The sequence below is a fragment of the Galeopterus variegatus genome, unplaced genomic scaffold (genome assembly GCF_000696425.1).
Source record: "Galeopterus variegatus unplaced genomic scaffold, G_variegatus-3.0.2 Scaffold2744, whole genome shotgun sequence".
NCBI classification, from domain to species: Eukaryota; Metazoa; Chordata; class Mammalia; order Dermoptera; family Cynocephalidae; genus Galeopterus; species Galeopterus variegatus.
The window spans coordinates 96,515-118,893 of NW_007728855.1; the positions used below are offsets into that span (position 1 = coordinate 96,515).

At 37.2% G+C, this 22,379-nt stretch overlaps 1 pseudogene; it reads right to left on the minus strand.

Moving 5' to 3' along the window:
- The window catches only part of LOC103598800, a 36,862-nt pseudogene extending 22,537 nt beyond the window's left edge, over positions 1–14,325 (minus strand).
- Between the last annotated feature and the right edge of the window lie 8,054 nt (positions 14,326–22,379).

The window sequence follows — 22,379 nt, forward strand, 5'->3', positions numbered from 1 at the left end:
GCTTCCCAAGCGGCGCACTATCCAGTGCGCCACCGGGCCGGCCCCAAATGTATATTTTTTATATCCTTTCATTGTCTTATCATTTTAGCTAGTTTTCTGAGTACGATGTTAAGTATAAATGGCAAGAGGAGACATTTTTACCTTGTAAAGAATCCAGTTTTCCCAATGTAGTAAGAAGGTAGCTGTAGGTTTTTTGTAGATATTTCTCACAAATTTGAGAAAGTTTTCCTTCATTCTTGGTGTGCTGAGAGGTTGTATCATAAACAGGAATTGGATTGTGTCAGATGCTTATTCTGCATCAGGTGATATTATTATTTGATATTTCTTGTTTAGTCTATTGATATCATGGATTACACTAATTGACTTCTAAATGTCTATACAGCCTCACATGCCTGGAATTAATCTCAATTGGTTTCAGTCTATAAACCTTTTTATGCATTGTTTTATTCATTTTGATATTTTGTTGAGGATATTTACATCTAAGTTTATGAGCAATAGTGGTCAGGAGTTCTCCTTTGTTGTAATGAATGTCTTTATTTGGTTTTATTTTTAGGGTAATGCTGGCAGCATGGAATGTCTTAGGAAGTGTTCATTCTGCTTTTACTTTCTACAAGAGACTGTGGCAAGTGGTATTGTTTCTTCTTTTTTTTTTTTTTTTGTCTTTTTTGTGACCAGTAAGGGGATTACAACCCTTGGCTTGGTGTCGCCCACACCACGCTCAGCCAGTAAGCTCACCGGCCATCCCTATATAGGATCCGAACCCGTGGCGGGAGCGCCACTGTGCTCTCAAGCGCCGCACTCTCCAGAGTGCGCCATGGGGCTGGCCACTTTAAAATTTTTTAATAGTTATAGGTCTATTATGTTTGTTTATTGTTCCTTACATTAGTTTGGTTAGCCTGTGTTTTTCAAGGACTTGGTCCATTTCATCTAAGTTATCAAATATGTGGACATAGAATTATCCGTAATATCCTTTTATTATTTTTTTAATGTTATTGTATAAGTATTTGTGACCCTTTTTAAAATTTTTATTTATTTATTTATTTATTTATTTTTGACCAGTAAGGGGATTGCAACCCTTTGCACAGTGCAGTCTGCACCATGCTCAACCAGTGAGCGCACCGGCCATCCCTATATAGGATCCGAACCTGTGGCCTTGGTGCTACCACTCTCCTGAGTGAGCCACGGGGCCGGCCCTGGTGACCCTTTTTTAATTTCTGATTTTAGTCATTTGTATCCTCTCACTTTTTTCTTGCATGGACTCACTAGAGATTTGTCAATTTTATTAATCTTTTCAAATAACCAGCTCTTAGTTTTATTGAGTTCTCTGTTGATATCCTGTCTTCAATGTCACTGATTTCTGCTGTAATTTTTATTATTTTTGTACACTTCTTCAGGGTTAAATTGCTCTTTTTTCTCAAGTTTCCTAGGGTAAAATTTAGATGATTGATTTAGGTATTTCTTCTTTCTAATATCTGCATTCAATGCTGTGACATTTCCTCTACTCACTGCTTTTATTGCATCCCATGAACTTGTAGTTGTAGTTTTATTTTTATTTACTTAAAAATATTTGTGATTTCTCTTCACAATTCTTTTTTCACTAATTTGATATATAAAATATGTTGTTTAATCTTCAATTATTTGGGGATTTTCCAGCTAAATTTCTGTTATTAATTTTTAGTTTAATACTGTTGTGATCTGAGAATATGCTTGTATGATTTCTGTCCTTTTAAATTTGTTAAAGTTGTTTTTTGCAGCCAGTATGTGGCTGATTCTGGTGAATCTGCCAAGTGAGCTTGATAAGAATACATATTTTGTTATGGTTGGGTAGAGTATTCTATATATATATCAATTAGATATTGTTTATTGATGATGCTGTTGAGGTCGAGTATATCTTTGCTGATTTTCTGCCTCCCTTATCTATCAATTTCTAAAAGAAGTGTTAAAATCTCCAACTATAATAGTGGATTTGTCTACTTTTTGTTTTCATCCTTTTAGCTTTGGCTTCACGTATTTTGATGCTGTGTGGTACATACACGGTAAGGACTGTTATAGCTTCTTAGAGAATTGGATCCCTTATCATTCTGTACTTACCTTATTCATCCTGATAATTTTTTGTTCTGAAGTTTGCTCTGTCTGAAATTAGCATAGCTAGTCTCACTTTTCTGTGGTTAATATTAATATAGTCTATTTCTCTATCCTTTTTCTTTTAATCAGTATCTTTATATTAGAAGTGGGCTTCTTGTAAACAAGCTGTGATTGGGTCTTGTGCTTTTATGCACTCAAACAGCCTCTACATTTTAATTAATTTATCTGGACCATTCATATTTAAAATAATTTTTGTATCGTTGGCTAAATATCTGCCATGTTTGTGGCTATTTTCTATTCACTGCACTTGTTATTTCTGTCTCATTTCATTTTCTCTTTCTTACATGCATAATCATAATTCTTTCATATAGTGCAGCATGGCTTTTCCTTCCAGTTTTTAGGCATTTTACATTAGTCAGGTTAAATAAAATTTTTCTGTAGTATCAAATGACTCCAAGCTCCCTGCAATTAACAACAAAAGTTTATTTATTATTCATCCAAATATGTGGTGTCTCCTAATTCAGGCTTCTTCACTCTCGGTTTATCATCATCTTAAAACACGTGTCTACATTTGACATGCAAGAAGACAAGAGAATGTCACAAATTGTACACTGGCTCTTAATTTTCATATTCAAAGAAGTGAGACAAATCACTTCTACTGAGTTTTAGTGGCCAACAGGCAAGCAACCATGCCACATTTAACTTCCAAAAGGAACGAAATTATGATTGTCTTTTATATCCAGGAGTGGCACCAGTAATATCTCCTCTACATCTTAGCCTTTTTATCTTCACCAATTACTTTAACAAGGACCACCAATACAGTATTAAAATTACTTTTGATAGTATTAATTCTTAATTTTTTTCTGACAATAATGGGACTGCATCTAATATTTTGTAAGTAACTATGATATTTTCTATATTTTCTAGTCACTGGTCTTAAAATATCAAGGATATTTACTCTTTTCCCTTGGGTGGCAAGACTTTTTAAAATTAATGTTTATTTAAGCTTTTAAATACTTTTAATGCAACTATATGGCCATTGATATTTTTATTCTTACTTCATTTCTTAATGTAATGAATTACATTGACCTATTTTGTGATGATAAAGCATAATTACTTACTAATATACACCTATTGGCTTTTTATCTTTAATATGTAGAAAAATAAAGAATTCTGTCATTCGTTTTAATTTTTGGCATATCTGTGTTTTTGTGATGTTTTCCTGAAGTTTTCTTTTTATAAATTGTCTTGTTCTGAATATGACAGCAGTTACTCTAGACTCTGCATATCACAATTAGAGGTTATTTTGTGTGTGCCGAACAATTTCAATGAGAATTATCTATCTTTTAAGTATGTCACTTATAAAATATCTTGGTGCTTTTTTAATGGTGGATTTTCTTTTATGGTATTGATTTATTAGTTTTTTTCTATTCTAACCAGAAGATTTAGGTCATTTTTAAGGTATCAGGAAATATCTATTTTAAAACAAATTACAGTTCTTTTATTGCAGAATAAAAATAAAAGATAGCATTATTTTATATCCTCCTGTATTCACTATTCTCCTCAACCTTTCTTAATGATAACTAACATTAGGAATTTTAGTTTTTTTAACTAAAAATGTGCATTCCAGTACTCTGCATAGACTCATTATTTTTCTCTGATGAAGTGCACCTTCACTAGTTCATTGAAAGAGAAGCTGCAGTTGACAAGCTTTTGAGTTTTTAGATGTATGGAAATATACATCTGTAGCTTGTCAACTACAAATTCTCTTTCAATATACATATTGAAATATACATCTAAGAACTCAAAAAATTGAAATATACATCTAAGTACATGTAAATATAGTTCTTAGAAATATATTTTATCTCCAGATTTCAGTGATTATCCAGCTGTTCTGGATTAAACACTGATTTTGTCAAACACTTCTGAAACATTGCTTCATAGTCCTCTTACACGTGGTATTGCTGAAAATATAAGAAAATGGCAGTGAGAACAAACTGATGCTGTGTACCAGGCACTGTCCTAATGATTTTATGAATACCACCTAATTTATTGATCCCAGCTGCCGAGCATGGCAAATAGTTGTTATCCTCATTTTACAGATGAGAAAACTGGAGCACAGAAAGTAAACTTCCCAGCAGTGCACAGATGGTCAGTGGTAGGGCTGGGATCACACCCCGATGACTGGCATTTGACTGTACCCTCAGTCTCTGTGTCAGCAGCCTGTGCACACCAGTGTGATTCCTGTTCCTTAGCCAGCCTGTTTATTCTCTCACTGTTGAGTTTAAAAATATTTCTTTATAATTGACATTCTGAAGTTTATCTACAATTTGTTTAGGTACAAGTTTCTTTTAATGTATTCTATCCAGAAATTGTTAAACCCCTTTCAAATAGCCCTGGTAAATAATTAGATATTATTTCTTATGCCATTTGTTGTCCATTATTCACTCTATTTTTTTCCTTCTGGAACTTTTTTCTGACTGTTATGAATCTTCAGTCCATATTTTTCAACATTTGACTATTGAACTGCGTTCTGAGACAATTACTTAGCTTCAAATCTTAGCATCAGAATTTGTTCGACACTGTCCACTCTCCTATTCAGAAAATCCTGCTGTTTTTAAATAAACATCTTACTTTATTGTTTAATTATGTTAACTCTATTTCTAACTCTTGCTAATGATGGCCTATTCCAGACACGTGGATGAAATGACCTCCCTATGTCTTGGAGTAGATCCGTATTTCTGAAAGCTTGTTCACTATTGAATTAAAGCACAGAGGATAAGACCCGTGGGGTTGAGTTGGTGAACGCCCGTCCTGGTGCAGAGTCATGAACATGAGCTCACCTCTGCAGCTGGGCCTCCCTGAAGCTCTTCCTTTCTTTACCCCAGCTGCCCTCCACACTTTGAAGGAGGAAAAAACACAGGGGTTCTGGGGACTTTTGTTCTCCACTGTGTTTGAGGTGATTTAGATAAGGGACAAGCATGATTCTGATTCAGGTGCCCAGGAAGCTAGTCTATACTGTCCCCTCCAGCTTTGCTAGCCACTAGGACACTTCTCTGCCTCACAAGTGCAAACTCGGCTTCCAGACTGAGGAAGATCCATTTTCACTTCTGACTCATGGGTCCAGGGCAGATTGAAGCTGCTCACATATTATCTGACACTCTTCCTATTGAGGGGTGTGGTTTATCCACCTCTCTTTGAATTGGTGTTTCTCTGTGACTGCTTGGGCCGAGGGCATATAATGGATGCTATACTAGTTTGAAACCTGGGCACTGAGCAGACTGGCTGCTTTGTCTTGGTTTCGTGGATGCCTGAGCTGCCATGAAAGAAGCCCAAGTACCCCACGTGAAGGGCCTGTGGGGAATGAGAGGAGCCCAGCTGAGCCCAGCCTCCCAGCTGTCCCAGTCATCTTGGATCCTACAGTCAAGTCCAGATACCAGCTGCATACATCAAGTGACTCCAGTTGACACTACATGGAGTACAATTGCCTAGTTGAGCTTTGCTTGGAATCTTAAACCACAAAATATTAGAGAAATTTTCTTGTTTAAATTCTGGGATAGTTTGCAATGCAGGCAGAGGATAACAGAGACAGGGGTAACAGGGGAGTTACCCAGATTTGACACATCCTCTATTCTCCTATTGAAGAACCTCAGCTCATCTTTCATTTTGCTGCTCTGGAATTCTGCTATATCAGGATGTGAAATACTGCTAGGGGCACACTTGGTTTTGAGGGGTTACTGCTCTCCCTAAATACCACTAATTGCATTTGGCTGATATTTTTCTCTCCAAGGAAATGTATGTGGCCTTCTAAGAAGAGAACAAATCCTTCAGTTCGCCATCTTAATAGTGTTAATATAGGATGGTTTGTCAAATATTGGGGGTAATTTCTTTTTCCTTATCAAGTGTTAAGTAATTATTTAATTTATACAGTTTTGACCAAAGGAGTCAGAATTATAGAAGATATACATTCCCAATATTTATTTTATTCAAAAAAAAACCTTGCATATTTTACTCAAGATAGAAACAGTTAATAAATACTATACCTGGGGTCCTCTCATCTAGGAGGGATGAGCTTTCTTTCTAATTTAACTCAAAGTTCTCAACAGTAAAGACTCATAGTAGGAAAGGTGGTCATAGAAAGCTTCATGCATGTTTAAGCTTCAACACATGACCTGGTCGTTCCTCATTTGTAGCCATTCTGGATGAGTAAGATAAGACCACTGATATTTTCTTTCTCCATTGGAGCCCCGTGTCAGGTTCTTTTTTTCTCACAGAAGAAAATTAGCAGAATGCATGATTTCTCAGGGCAGAGACCAACATGTCACACTCAGATAAAGAACACTTCTTTCCTTCCCATCCATTATTGTTTCTTTTGGGACTGGAAAGGCCCAACACTTGTGGAGATACTACGCCACAATTAATGGGAGTTGAACACGCACACAATTTTGCAGCCATAGTAAATTCTGTTAAAAGGTTATTGCTGAGTATCTTGATCTGAGAGACAGGATTGTCTAAGAGTTTCTTGACATGAGATAATTGTCTTTCTAAAATTCACTTCTCTTAGCATCGTACTCCTTTAATTGGCCCACTGAGTAAATACATATTGGCTAGCTCTACTGTCGGCTGACAACCTGACAGCAGCCCTCCCGGCTGAACTCCCAGTCTCACCTCACCTCTATCACATCACGAAAATTTGTTCAAAGATGCAAAATATTTCCCATCTGTTTGGTAAAAATTCCAAAATTCTATACTTTTCACAACTTGTTACCTTTCCCCAAAATTTTCCCGTATGCCTAGCACAGAAGTACTCAACCATCCAGAATTCACATAAACATAATACTATCTGGGAGTATATTTTTACTTATGCATTTTGTTTTAGGACCCCCCTCCTCTATATTTCTTATACACATAAGTAATATGTGTTGGGCGTATTTCAACTCTAGAACTTATTATTATGTTTTGTGATACTGTAAATTTTTGCTGTGTCTCCTAACAGGTTGTACATTTCTTGATGGAAGTAATAAGTATTTTAACTTTAAAAATACATAAAGGTACCTAAAATAATATGCCAAAAGTTTATGTACATACTCCTAAGAAATTATACTTGTTCACATTGTACTATTTTGTTTCACATTGTACTATTTTGTTTCAGATATTTTTATTAAAGTTGAAACATATTTAGATAAGTTGTCTCTTGTTCATTCTTTCAGTTAGATTAACCTTTATTCCTCATCAAAAGAAACACCTCCTGAATTTGGTGTATCCTTCCATTCTACGTGTTTATAGCTTTACACAAATACATACACATTACTTGGTGTAAACTCTAGATGAACTCTTGCTCACAGATGCACAGTCATGTAGAGGATGTTTACCACTGTGCTATTTGTGGGCAAAACTTTTGGAAAATGTGTGCCTTTATCATAGTGAAGGAACAAGTTAAATGTGATACATACATACACAGTAGGTGCACCATTCAGAGGAAAGAACTAAGGCTGCCCATAGAATGTGTAAGAAACGAATGTTCTGAAAAACATAATATTGAGTGAAAAAATAAGAGAATTACATTCACGAGATAGGACAATTAGTGTAAACTTAAACACAACCACACCACTAGGCATTGTAAATGTATGACCATGTATGAGAACAAATGTGTGGCAGGTGGATCAGAATTATACACACTGGATACAAAAAGCAGGTGGAGGGAGGAAAGGGCAAGGGACTGTACTGGGTAACACAGGAGAACGGCTGATAAGCTAAAAATGTAAAAGGAGGAAAACTATGTAAAATTACAATAAAATAGTATTGTGAATGTAGAGGGGGAGACTACCTCAGCACTGTTTTTATTTTGCCCTCTTTCCATCCCTAAAAAGGAAAGAGGCTTTCATTTGTCCAGGTGTTTAGATTTGGGCAAATCTAAAATTATAAAAAATTAATTTGCCAAACTACACATTTTATGCATGTCAGAAACAATTCCAAAAATACATTACTTTCCAGTTCATATTATATGTTTATAGCAAAGAAGTTCTATAAAGTGTAGTGATGCATCAATATAACTCAGAAGAATTAAAAATATGACACAGTGATTAAAGAGAACAGAGGATGGTTGGCAGGGATATGGGACATTAGCATGTAGGACCTTTTAGTAGTTCAGCCTTTTGGTTTAAAAATATGCAAACATATAGCAGTGGGTTCACTATTTTTCTCAAAGGAAAACAGTTCTACCATGTACTCTTAATAAATGCATTCATTTTCTTCTAATTTTGGAACAAGGGTGTGATCATCTCAGTCATCATCATTATCATCATCAAAATCCATTTACATTGTGTGGAGCCTACAGGGTGCACTGTATTTTAAAAAGGTGTGATTGCATAGAAGTGTGAAATTAGAAAACATCAAAAACATATGACCAGTACCCTAGGCCTTTCTTGTCTGGTTTCGTAGCCCTGCCCTGTGCAGAAAGTCTTTGCACAGCCTGTGGTGGAGTCTCTGTTCTACTTCATTTTCTGTGCACTCAGTGAAACCCAAACACCCTCCACTCTTCTAAGTTCTAAGACCCGTCCTTAGTCAAAGATGAAATGACAAAAATCTCAAAACTGGATATAAACCAATGTCTAAGAGCAATGCCCAGGACTAACTTTGGTGTACTAAGGCTGGATGGAGAGCTTTGTGGAATGACATCTTGGTGTTTGTCCTCAATTGCTCCTTATTCCCATTCGTTATTGATTTTAGGACAAAGCATCATATTGAACTCCAATAATGCATTTGCATATTTCTGAAGAGTAAATCCCTCTTTGATAACAAGACCGCATATAAATTCTTTCAACTCTAGAGTCCTCCATTGTCTTCACCAATGCTCCCAGTGGACTAGAACCATTTCTCAAAAGATATGCATTTATGAGAAGGCTCACCTCTTGACATAATCTATTTGACTGCTCCAATCTCCACACATTGCTAGATCTAATAGGTTTGTTTCTGTGTTTGATTCAACTGTCTGGATTACCAAAGTATCCTGAAAATATGTAACAAGGTATACATTGTTAAGATGCATTCCATTCAATTAATATTTGAGTGAAAAAAAACTCCCCTTTCCACACACACACACACACACACACACAGAGAGAGAGAGAGATAGAAAAGAGACAGAAACAGAGAGAGAAATGCAGAATGTTGCTATGTTGCACTACTGCATTAGATTTTCTTATCTTTAAGTGCCTGCATATTGTAAGTGCCAGGTAGTTCCGAGCAATAAAAAGTATAATTTAGGATGCAAATGCTCAAACTGCAGGTTATTCCCTACTTCCATAACAGCTCCTAGAGGATGCACGTGGGAGAGAGCAGCATGAGCACCTACAGGGAAAGCAAAGAGCACGGGAGGTGTGCTGAGCCATGGCGTGGGAGAAACGTACCAGACTTACAAGGGTAACGGAGGATTTCAGGAGCATTAAGGACCTGTGATGTCATTTTAGATACACTTTAAACTAAAGGTCAGAGGAGCTCCTGGGTTGTTTATCAGAGTAAATATGACACTCTTGGAAAAGCAAAGTTTCACTGGAGAAAGAGAACTTTGAATAATCCTTAATTTAATAAAACCAAGAAATAGGTTTTAATAATATCATACTACATATATATGTATTTGTATATATATGTACATAATACGGATATTTGTATTTGTACATATATATGTATGTCTGTGAGTAAATCCAACAAATGATGTTTTAATTTAAAAAGAGAGTTGTTTATAAAAACTAAACCCATGAAAATTTACACTGTTATATTGTCAATTTTCCTTCATGTCAAGTTCATAAATTAGGAGGACATTGGAAAATGTTTAGATAGAATTTATTAAGGAAAAGAGTGTTTGCATTTAGAGAAGAGAAAATAATAAGATGGTCAGGAGTTGGATTTCCCCGTACGTTTTTCTTGTGTTCATACTTAACTTTCAATGAAATCTTCAGCGAATAAGACTATTTATGAATTTTGAAATTTAAATGCCTAACCACAAGACAAAATGTTTAAAGGAAGACATTTAAAATGCATTGATTTATCCATTGCTGTTCAATATTTCTCTCATACTGATTATGAGGTCCAATAAATATGTGGCAATTAAGTAAATGAATAAAATCAATTCATGTTGTAAGTATGTGAAAAATCACATAGGAAGTATTGATATATGATGATAAGTTTGCTGAATGGACTTCAGTTTATAAAATATTAGTTTCTGCAGTTATATTGACAGACATATGTTGAAGGGATGACAATCCACTCTCCGGCTCCAGTTTGCACGGGCTCATGCATACATACACCTCCCAACAACTCAGAAATCAGGAAGATAAGATTTGTTTCTGCTAAGTGAACAACATGCAAATATTCAAATCATAAATATTTACACTTGGCTTATGAAAACAGAGGCGTTTAGAGGTCAGAGCAAGACTAGCACAAAATCTCACTGACAAATGTGGAAAGGTAATAAGCCAGTTAAAAGCAAAGATATTATCAGCTTGGAAAATAAGACACTTGTCATGGAGGCATCCCTTACAGGTGCTGTCTTGGGAAGATGTTGCTCTTAAAAATCAGCCACCAATGTCCCCTCTGTTTTGATATCAATGTTGAGGATATCGTTACATAAAAGTTTTCATAATGTGATGCTATAAATCTTTAAACCATGTAAAAATAACCTTTTTTGCTTAGAATACATACTCACCAAACAAGCTCCTCAGTAATTTTCTCTCTGTGTATTTTACCTCCAAGGAGAGCCTGTATTGGCTAGGTAGGTCACAAAAAAGATGGTCACCAGTTAATTTTTTCAATTTTTAATTGAAAAAATTAACAAACTGACATGTAAGTATATGTAACTTTTTAAATGGAAGTCTCAACATTATACATCACGAATTCACTGGAATGCAGGGAATTCACTTGGCATGCTTTATCAAGACACACAGCCCGATGGTGTGAGTCCTGGTAACTCACCTAAACCATTCTGTCTTCAATTTCTATAGTTCCCAATGGGCATTTCTACATTTGATGGAGTAGTTGGAATTAGCAGGCCACTGCAGCCAGTGAAATAGGGAATTGTTCCAAAGAAATTGAACTCAAATGTAACTTCATGAGTAAAATGGATTAATCAACTGAAGTAACTGTGGAATACATTCCATCAAGTTCTAATAAAAACACTAAAATATCAGATGCAGCATGAAAAACCCAGACCATCATTCATCCAAATTCACTAATATAAAATCCCACATAGAGATTTGATCAATAATGCCTACAGAGACTGGGACGGAGAATATTAAATCCAATGTTATTCTCTTGATTACATATCTTGATGACACACTTGGAAAATGTTTTATTTAATATTAATAACTTCCTCAAATATTTGCCCCTTGAAGAACTCATATTACTTTCATGGGTCTTATCAGACTATTCAGGGAGAAAAATATATGAAGATTAAAGATATGGTGGAAGTAATAACATTTTCATAAGTCTGATTTATAAATCTCATAAAAACCTGGAAATAGACCCTTAGTTTTTGCCATATCATTTATAGATAGCTGTTATTTTGAATGAAAGTTGTAGAGTTTCATCAATCCCATTTTTTTAAATCAACAGTTCTGAGCAGTAAATATTCATTTTTCTATATGGCTTCATTAGTGTCTAATACACCTCTGAAAATCCATTTCTAGCATTCGGATCTGGTATTTTCTGGAATTCACTTGTGCATTTTACACATTGAAATGTAAAACTACAGTGTATCTGTAGAACAGCATCGTATATTAGAAGAGAACATTGGTGACTAGTAGAGTTGATTAATTAGACAAGTCTCTATCCTCAGAAAGCTGAGAGGTGGGGTCATGGCTTACAAAAGCTGGAGCAAACACAGAGCTGGTCAAGGGTAAAGGTAAGGTACCAAGAATAAATTCAGGCAAAATTCTTGGTTAAATTCTGCCAAGAAATAAACAAGAAAAAAACATGAACTGAAAAAAGAAGTTCAGGTGAATCCACATTCTGAGATTAAAATACTTTCATAGGATCAAAAGGATCATCTCCAACTTAAAATGTGGAGAAAAGGCAGAGAAAAGTAGATAAGCTTCTATAAAAGCCAGTCAGTGAGATAAAAGGCATTACCACTATTAAAAAATAAAATAAAATATGTAAAGAAAAAATATGAATCTTAGAAGATAACAAAGCTCTTCCACATTTGGGATGGGAATTACCTGACTAAAGAACATAATTAGAAGTCGTAGAACTCATGAGATAAATAAGAAAGACAAGTGTCCTCTCAAGGCTTCATGCTCTAAATTTAAAAATTAACTTACCTAAAAACCCCCAAATCCATGAATAAAACCCAAACGTATTGAATTTCAATTTTACTGAAAAGATAAGTCCAAGAGTTTTAGATTTTTATCTAAAAATGCAAAATGACTGAGTAATAGTGAAATAACATATAGAGAGCTTTGCATAGAGTACATTACCAAATATTTCAATACCAAGCCAAGTTGCTGAATTAGGAAAATAAGAAAGAAAAACTATATATATCAATGTTCTTTGAAAAAATTCTTCTCACATACTCACGCTCTTATGTGAACTTGTACTGTAGCTGACTGATGGATGAATGAGATATGAACTCACAAATAGAAGGTGTGGTGAGAGGGCCATATGTTACGAAGGAAATACATCAGATAACAAAAAGACCTAAATTTAAGCAAATGCTTAATATACTTTCACAATGAAAAAGTCAAAAATAACCTAATATCAATAACATAATATTTGGATGACATTATTAAAATATAGATTTAAAAACTAGATTAAATTTTTTAAAAACTTTTTTGTATAAGAAAGGAAGGAGACAGCAGAAGCAAATTAAAGCTTTATTTTATACATATGAATTTAATAGCTACTGTTTTCCTCTACCAGCTAGTAACTAGGGAGAAGTAGTTGAACACATGATTATAAGCAATGAGTAACAAAATGCCCCAATATAATACAAGGACACTTCAAAAATTTCATGGAAAGATTCATATTATCTTTTAATTCTATTTTCTGCAATTTTTCTGAAGTACCCTCATATATTCAAATCATTGGAAAAGAAAAATATGGTCATGCAATCATTGTGCAAGTTCCTATCCAGGTGATATCTGTACTGTCTACAGGTTAAATACGAAGACTTTCAAACGAAGGAGCTGCTGACCCAGGCTTTCCTCGGCCTGTAATCTAAGGGCTTACACCAGTATATAAATATATGATGTGTGTATGTGACCTGCTATTTCAGAAGTTATCATATAAGCTTGGAACATGCAAGGGCATATGAAAAAGTGCAGATGGTAGATAAAGATCTTAGACATGCTCACCACGTACACTTGTGGAAGCTGATTCTAGTTCTGAACTTTTCTCATGTATTCCCTGCCTGCCCTTTGAGAAAATCCCCTGTGTCTATGAACTAACTAATCCTAAAGTCAGCAAAGGGCTGATGTTCAGTCACTGGATATGAATGGGATTCTGATCTTCAGGGTATAATTAATAAAGGCGTCTTCTATATCCAACCATCAAAAAAAAAAAAAAAGGATGTAATAAGAAAAAAGGTAAAATGCAGGAAAATTTAAAAGAAATATAACAGTATGAGAAGACTTAAAGTTGGCTATTATCAGAAAACAGAACCTCTCCTACCATAAGGCATAATCTTAATTGTACACAAATAATATAGGAATATACTAAACATCTAATACAAAATTAAGGGAAAAAATACACATAACTGAGTGAAAAAGTAACATTATAAAACTTATGTACATCCTGCTATCAGGATTAAAAAAATTTTTATGTATGAATATATGAGATGGGAACATAATATACATAATTATATACATAAATATCTATACAAATAAACATATTTTATTTATGTATCATATATGTATGATTGTATATGTTTATATATAGGGATATATGTGTGTATATATGAATTTTAATACAAAGTGACCAGATTAACTTGATTTTTATTTATTTTCTTTCTTTTCCTTTGTATTTCCCAATATGGATATTTTATTATTTGGTTAAAAAAAAAAATGCTTGTGAAAAATGGTGGATCTCATCTGACAATGAAAGCCATAGACAGGCTCCTGTTCTCCCTGTGAATTCATGCCAGTGTCTCCTTCTGACCTTTGCTAGTGAGTGTCACTTAAGTCCCCTCATTCTTACCCAGAGGTGTGTTGGATGCCCAGTCATAGAGTCAGCCCCCTGTCTCCACGCCATGGTTCACGCCATGGGTCCTCGGTCGGCTTTGGCAAATGATAGCCGATCACCGTAAACGTTCATCTCCAGGAATCACATCTCGAGGTGGCGTATTTTTAAATGAGATATGTCTGCAAGATGGCATTTTTTCCGTTCTGACAGGGTGAGACCTGGCAGTCAGAGGTGACCTTTGAAAGTCATCAGCAGGAGGGGGGCGACGGCCCAGGCTCAGCCCCTGACCCTTGGGGCTCGCCACACTGGGACTCCAGGCCTCTTCATCACCTTCCCAGTGAAGCACTTGGGCCGCTGGAAGTGCATGCTTTCTCACTGCCCTGACTTTCTGACGTGGCTGTGGGTGGAGACCACTCCTCACCATATCAGCTCTTGGCTGGATGCTGAAGGCCTAAAGAAAGGAGTGTGCCCAGACTGCTCAAAACCATCCAGACTGTCAAGCCAGTGACTTCACAGCTGTCTCTACTGACATTCCTTCAAGCCAGCTTTAATTAAGAGAAATGGTTAGAGTTCAATTAGGATTTTCCTAGATATTCACCTGGTGCAGACTGAGCTGATTTTTTTGTAGATCATGGTCTCCATGATCAGCTGCATCCGGTTTCTGAGGTCTCTTGATTTCCATCTCCTTATACAGTGTTTCTTCACCAGGAGCCACAGCCACACCCTTTCTCTGGAGGGCCCAGCAGCAAGTGCGGTGACAGAGATGAAGGACAGCTCACAGACAGCAGAAAAGATGTGGGGTGAGCCTCCGGCAGATCTGCCTGGAAAGACTCAGCCTCTTATCAGCTCTGTGATTTCAGAAAAGTTACACAAGCAATTTGGGTTGGACTCAGTTTCCTCATCAATGAAACACAAATAGCACTTGGAGCAGACCCTGTGAAGATCCCACCCACATGCCCTTGGACATCCCTGGGAGTCATCTCAGATGCACCTCCAGCTCCCAGTGCTGCCCAGCTGGGTACTTGCTCAGGCTGAAGAGCCTCTCAATCTGTGGGCAGCGCAGGCTGAAAGCACCAGGCATTCATGCACCAGGAGCGACCTCGAAAAAGGAGAGGTGGTTGCTGGTGACTGAATACCTTCATTCCCTCGCTGGGGACAGCTCTGAGGCCTGTTCCAGGTGGTCTATCTGCAGGCGCCTAGTGGAATTCTGCCCCTGGAGTCCATGCTGGGAGCTCCCTCTGTGCTGCATGATTTACTGCCTTTCCACCCTTTCTTGTCTTTTTCTCCCATTGCCTCAGAGTGCTTCCTGGGACCCCATCCCATATCAATTGCTATGCTTAAATCCTCATCTCAGGATCTTACCCAGAAGAGGGCAAATCAAAGCTGACATAGTACCAGAGGGTAAAAATGTTGTTCACAATGATTAAATAAACTGAGCTTCTATAAAATGTGTAGCATTTTATAGAGCTTGATAGAGAACAGAACTTTAATAACTACTGCTTCCCTTCATCTTTGCCCATGATGTTACGCCAGAGTTAAAAACCATATGAAAAAGACAGATTACTCAAGAGATGGAAAGAAACAGTGAGCTCTATGCCTGTCAGAGGAGCTGTAAACGTGGTTTAAGTCTGTAGCCACCATTTGTTTCCAAAAGCAGAAATCTAGAATTAATGCCATTTACCCACCTTACCACAGGCGGCACTGAAAAGTGGAAGGTCTCAAATACAGGGGCCCAAGTTTAGTTAACCCAAGGACAGAGGAATCAGAAGAGAGAGGTATAGAAGCGTGTCTTCCCAGTTCCCCTTCCTCAAAAAAGTTCATGTTTCCTAAGGAGGAAAAAAGTCAAAAGAATGAGGGAGAATAAGGGAGGGGAAAGAGAGGAAAAATGTTACTCTAATGAATGTTGCTCCATCTCAAAACACAAGATCCAAATGCAGTTCTGTGGGGTATCATTTCACAATGCTCGTGAGCAGCGTGGTGCCTACACTAGCCTCGAAACCACCTTGCATCCCCGTGGGAATATCCACTCCTAGTCTGTGTCCCATCCCAAACTGTGTCCAGCCACATCAGCACTTCAGAAATGAGATGGCAAGATAACATCAGTAAAAAGCACCCCAATAAATACGCTAACAACACAAAGGTAGCCCAAATTCAAGTATAAACTCCTTCTATCAATTTTTAAGGAAAAAAAAAATGTTGAAAATTAAATGTCCTTTAAGTTAGGTTAAATCCAAAGACATAAAATTACAAGAGAATTAAGTTCAATGACAAAGCACCTGTCCGTGTCTGTTAAAAGTTCAAAGATGCTCAAGACCTCCTCAATTCCGTGGTCTTCTCATTCTCAGCCAAATAAGTTCCTGATGCTGGGGTGGAGGAAGGGTTCCTTCCACAGCTGTGGCCTGGGCTGTTTCTCACAAGGTTGGGTATATAGGTCATCCAAAATGAATTGGTCAGGAATTTTAGGTTGAAGGAACTGTTCGGCATGGTACTGGGTTGGTGGATAACCAATTTTATGCATTTGTCAAAATCCACACAACTATACACCACAAACAACGAACATTACTATATGCAGATTTTTAAAAAAATGACTGGAAGGTTGTCTGTATCCCACAATGGAATACAGACTGTGACAAATGAACTTACCATATTAATAACTTATGTCATAACCTCACTGAAGGAAAAAGGAGCTGACCTAAGTAACTTTGAAAAACAGTATTGTAAGTGAATAGTTTCAGACTAGTGATGAAAAGAACTGCGCATAACCACTCTTCTCTAATTGGAAAATTTGTTTCTCTCAGAGGTACTGAGTAGCAGCTCTGAAACTACTTTATATGTATAACAGGATTGAACAAACAACTAAATTGTAGATAATGGGAGCAAGTCTTTCACTGTCAGAGGAAGAGCTTGTAGATAAGCAAGAAGGTGGTGCTAGATCAGAGTAGGAAAGCATGTTTATTTTAATAGAGACAGGATGCCTACATAAATAAAGAGATAGATAATAATAGGTAGGTGGGTAGATAGATAAGAAATCAGTAGATAGATGATAGATTTGATGGACACAGGTAGATAATTATGATAACGTGTGTACACATGGTGTAGAACATATGTAAATATTCCTAGTTATGTCCACTGAGAAGGCCTAGGACACCCCAGGAGCAACATACACAACCAGTGCCCATATTTACTTTCAAAAGAAACCAGAGATTTCTAGATAAATGATTGATTCTTGATGAAGGCAGGAAAAACACAAGATAAGGCAGATCACCTTGTAGTACCAAAAAATGAAACACTTTATAAACAAATAGAAGATGCGGACATGCCACAAAAAACACAGCAGCCAACCTGAAAGAGCTCCCAATGGCCAGAGTGGGAACCATTTAAACAGCAAAAAAAATCATGAAGAAACAGTACTATAGACCAGATAATAAAATAAGCATCCTTGAGTCATAGTAACATAATTAAAAGGCTAAATAAATGAATAAATAATAAAAAGGGACAAATACTCTTATAAAAAAATTCCAAATAATAAATACAGAAAAATCAGAGAGACAGAAAATCACCATTACAACACCATAGCAATCACTGCTGCAGCCAGATTCATGGATCCATGCCAAAATTAGTGGGCAAAACTTTAACAAAAAAACAGAATATTTGTATAACCTAAAAATAACTCCATTTACTGAAGTGGTTTTAACATATGACCTCAAATTTCTTGGCGGCATGACTGAGTGACTTGCTTCTGACCCAGCATGGAATGGAAAGAAATACTAACTTTCCAGTGAAGGAATCTGGCAGAAACTACCTGAGTGGTAGAGGCTGACGTTCACGTACCTCCAATGTGATGGGATAAGAAAACCACTGCACCTCTATATTATTCTTCCCAAAAAACCAAAGACCCGATCTAATTATGATAAGCCATCAGGCAAATTCAAGTTGAGAGGAATTATACAAAATGCCTGAGTAGAACTCATCAGAAGTGTCAGAGCCAAAGAAACAAGGCAAGACCTGCCGATTACCGTGAACTCCATGTCCACATTGGTGGGAAAACTGGGGAAATAGAAACAAAATCTGTAGTTTAGTTAAATTTAATATAAGAACATTTTCTGGAAAAGAGAAACACTCTTGAAACTCTTGCCTTCAGAACTGTGTGTAGAACTAATTTGCCACTTGTGTTACCAAACCTCAGGTTCAAACTTTGAAATAAAACTTAACCCTACTAAAAAAGTTATTTTAAAATAAACAAATGAACAATAAAGAGAGATAAAGAGAAAGAAAGAAACAACAATCACAGTAATACATTGAACTTTTAGAAAACTAGAGGTGGAAAAGGGGACGGGAGGTGCTAATGAGGAATTGGACAATGCACACAAAGAATGATTGTGTATTGTAATGATGAATAAGCTAACTATACTGATCTAACCACCACACATCGTACACAATTATTGAAAATCAATGTCATACTCCACATGTACGTATAATAAAAAATAAATAATAAATAAATAAAAATAAAAAATATATTGGTTCAACACTGCATTTCTTAATGAGCTTCATATACTAGATTCTAGAGCTAGAAATTATCACAGCATTGGCTCCATACCAGTGAAATTTAGAAAAATGTCAATGCCCATTTCCTAAAGCAGGACAGGACAGGCTCTGTTTCCTGAACACGGTCCTCAGTGTGATAGACCATTGCTGCAAGTTAATAGTACCTGAAGGAATCCAGGGCGAGCCTCTCTTCTTTCTTTCTTAACCCTGAATGTAGCCAGTCTAGTGATACTTACCTCTAACTCTGCCTCAGTCTTGCCTTAGATATGACCACAGACTGTACCTGTGGCTTCAAGGTCAAGCTACAGCAGCCTGTGTCCTAAGGTCTTTACCGTTTGGCTAAGGGACCCTCAGCCCACATCCTGCCTATTTTTAAAAAGCTACTCACATCTGGACAAAGTTGTCAGAAACTGCAGTCACCTGCCCAGGCCAAAGTCACATGAGCCCACAAGTTTCAAAGTCCTGCTGAGCTGCAGGAGTTCAAGTCCAATAGTGAAATGGTAAAAGCTACTCAGGGGTCCAACACAGGCTACCAAACACCGCACAATCAAAAGTCCTGTGGCCTTGCCCACCAACAGCCTCAACCAGCAATTGTCATTTTCCTTAATGAATTCTGCTCAGCCTTTGTTGTTAGTCTTGGTCCAATCAAGAGACAGAAATCACACAGTGGGTAAAACAGAAGTGTAATATGAAGGAGAGAATGCCAATTTAAAAAGTGATTATAAGATATTCATAAGATAAAAAGAAATTATATGGCACTCTCGCACTGAGGGAGAGTACATGAGGTTGGATAAACTTGGAAGAAAGGCCTCTCCCCATAGCTGTGGTCAGACCTTAGTGTAGAAGGTTTAGTGTAGTACGCTGGATGTTTGCAGATTTTCCCAGGCTGGAGCCGTGAAGAATGCAGGTGTCCCACACACAGGTGATCACCAGCCAATGATGTGGGCGTGCAGACAGTGTGGAGGCCCCTGTTGTAGGGGTGCCTGCTGGGGGTTCCAGAGGAAACTGGGCTAGTGAGAGCAGGAGGCCTTCAGTGCAATGATGTCACACAGGGAAGGCTGCAGAGAGGTCATCGCCAGGCCCCTGCAATGTCTTTTCAGCTCCTTCTACTGAGAAAGCTTAACATCTTGCTCACTCTAAAGGAGAGATGCTTAAAAATGTTTTCTCCATTGCAGCAGGGCATCTCTTTAAGAGTAAACTTGGCTCTGAGAGGCAATAACTTGATAAATGGCACATTCTTCTAAAGGTTCCCATGCCAATGCCCAGGTCTTTACATAATACTGAACTGACAGTGGATTGAAATTGACAACATTTGAAAACAAAATGGTAATTCTACCTCCAAAAGCAGAAAAGGCTGAGGGAAAGAATTATCTTTCTCATACTAAATTCATCCATCCCTGGAGAAGAATGAAGGTTGGGATAGAAAAATTATAGAAATGTCACTCTAATAAGCATCCCTCCACACCGAAATAGAGCCAGGGAAGTGATGTCCCCATCCCAGAATGATGGAAGGGGACTATGGAAGAGCTTGCTTTCAGGAGAAGGATTTTCAATGGATCTCTTGCAGAAAGTGTTCCTAAGAGTTTATGGAGATTCTTGTGCCAGAGGTACCAACTGCCTCAAAAGGGAAATGGAAGCCTTAGTTGCTATTTCCTTAATCCTTATCCCTAAATAATTAATGGTCTGCTCTACCTTGTACAATTTGCTTTCTTTCAGGAGTCCTTCCACCTTTGCTCCTGCTTCCATCCCTCCTATATTCTCTGAGATTTGTTCCATCAAGTTTCTGTATCTTCCTGTCCTATGTTGACATCTTCAAGTTGCAGGCCATTACTCTTAACCAAACTCAGATTATCACAGATGGCAAGGATTTATTAGGAGTGAAAGCATTATGACCTGCTTCATGAATTTGGCATGCAAATATGACTCTGTTTCTTTTATTTTTTCACTTTAATTGTTTTATCCTTCCTATATGATATACTAACAAGGAGTCCAATGCTTTGACTTCTGCCATATGAATTATCCAAAGATCTCAAGAATGTGCTCACATCAAAGTAGATGATGGCCAGCAAAATCCCAGAGGAGGATCTGGGTTTTTGCAATTCTAAGCAATTGCTGCTCACAGACACTTGCAAAGACTGGCTCTTTGAAATTCAGTTGAGAGGGTGTGTTTACCACTGAGATACCCTATGTGGTACTGGTGACTGTCCCACACCCTCCACCCTCCCCACCTCCCATGTGGATGTCCTCCTCAGTTGACAGTCCTGTTCTCACACATTCTTCCCTGGACACAACAATGTTGCCATCACCGATGGGTTTGGAGTAGTTCCAGGATCAGGTGCATGCTGTTAAACCCCACGTGCTGGATGCACATCTCCTACCATGCTATCCTTCCCTCGTGGTGAATCCTCATCTGAAGTTCTATACTCACAAGGCTCTGGACTCTCCAAACTCTGCTTTCCAAGGGGAATAGCACCTTTGCTAACCCTACTACACAAAATATCTTATCATGCTCCACAGTGGGATAACGGAAATATCTATACATTATTATGGTGATGATGATGGTGATGGTTTTGCTCAAGAAAGAGCAACTATTCAAGCAATTTTCTTTTCTTTTTTTTTGTGAAAAAAAAAAAGAGTGTCTTCTGTTACACCTCTTTTCCCTGTGTAATGGAGATGAACAAAAGAATTACATGATTACTCAAGTACTATGTACACATTGAGGCCTGGACAGACTGCCCTCCAGTAATTTCCCCATTAGGAGGAGCAAAACTGAATGTGTCAGCCGCCTCCTAAGTTAGCCTCTCCCTTTTACTGTAAAGGCAAGGGAGTTTTACAAGAAAATTCATTTGATTTAACCATTACAAAAACACAAGGATATTGGCAGAATTATGGCTAACAAATGGAAAACTAGTAAGATCATTGAAATAAGCAAAGTGACATTCCATAATGCAATTTGCAAAAGGTTAAGTCGATTCACCAACAAAAGTTTGTTCTTAGCAAATACTGTGTTTTCCTGCAGCACTTTCCTCAGCATCTTTACATAACAATCAGTAGGTTAACCTACTCTCAAAGGCATCTGTCCTTGAGAGCCAGAAACTTTGCTGTGTTACAATTCTATATCCACAACAGAGACTTTAGCCTGGGGAAAGTTTCCTGTCTTTTAGAAGGTTAACATTTCTATATGTAATTTTAAGAAGTTAGGCTAAACCTGAAAGTATAGGACTTTGGAAACTAGGCCCCTTGATATACATTTGCTTTATAAATGTTAGTATACTCCACATCTTCTCCAAATTATCCCTTTGCCTAAACTAGAAAATTATTTATATCAAAATAATAAACAAACAATATAACACAACACAATAAATTAACAATGACGACAACAGCAAGAGACTCACATAGGGAGAGAGAACCACAACACTGTTCAGAGCACAATGTCCACCCAGCAGCCCTGTTGGAGCTCCCGGTCATTGTCATTGATTTCTTTCTTCATGACTTGCTCCTTACTCTTCCTGCCTCTTCCTCTCTGATGTTCGTTCTTTTCATACTCCCTGCTGCGCTTACTGAAAACTGAATTTCTT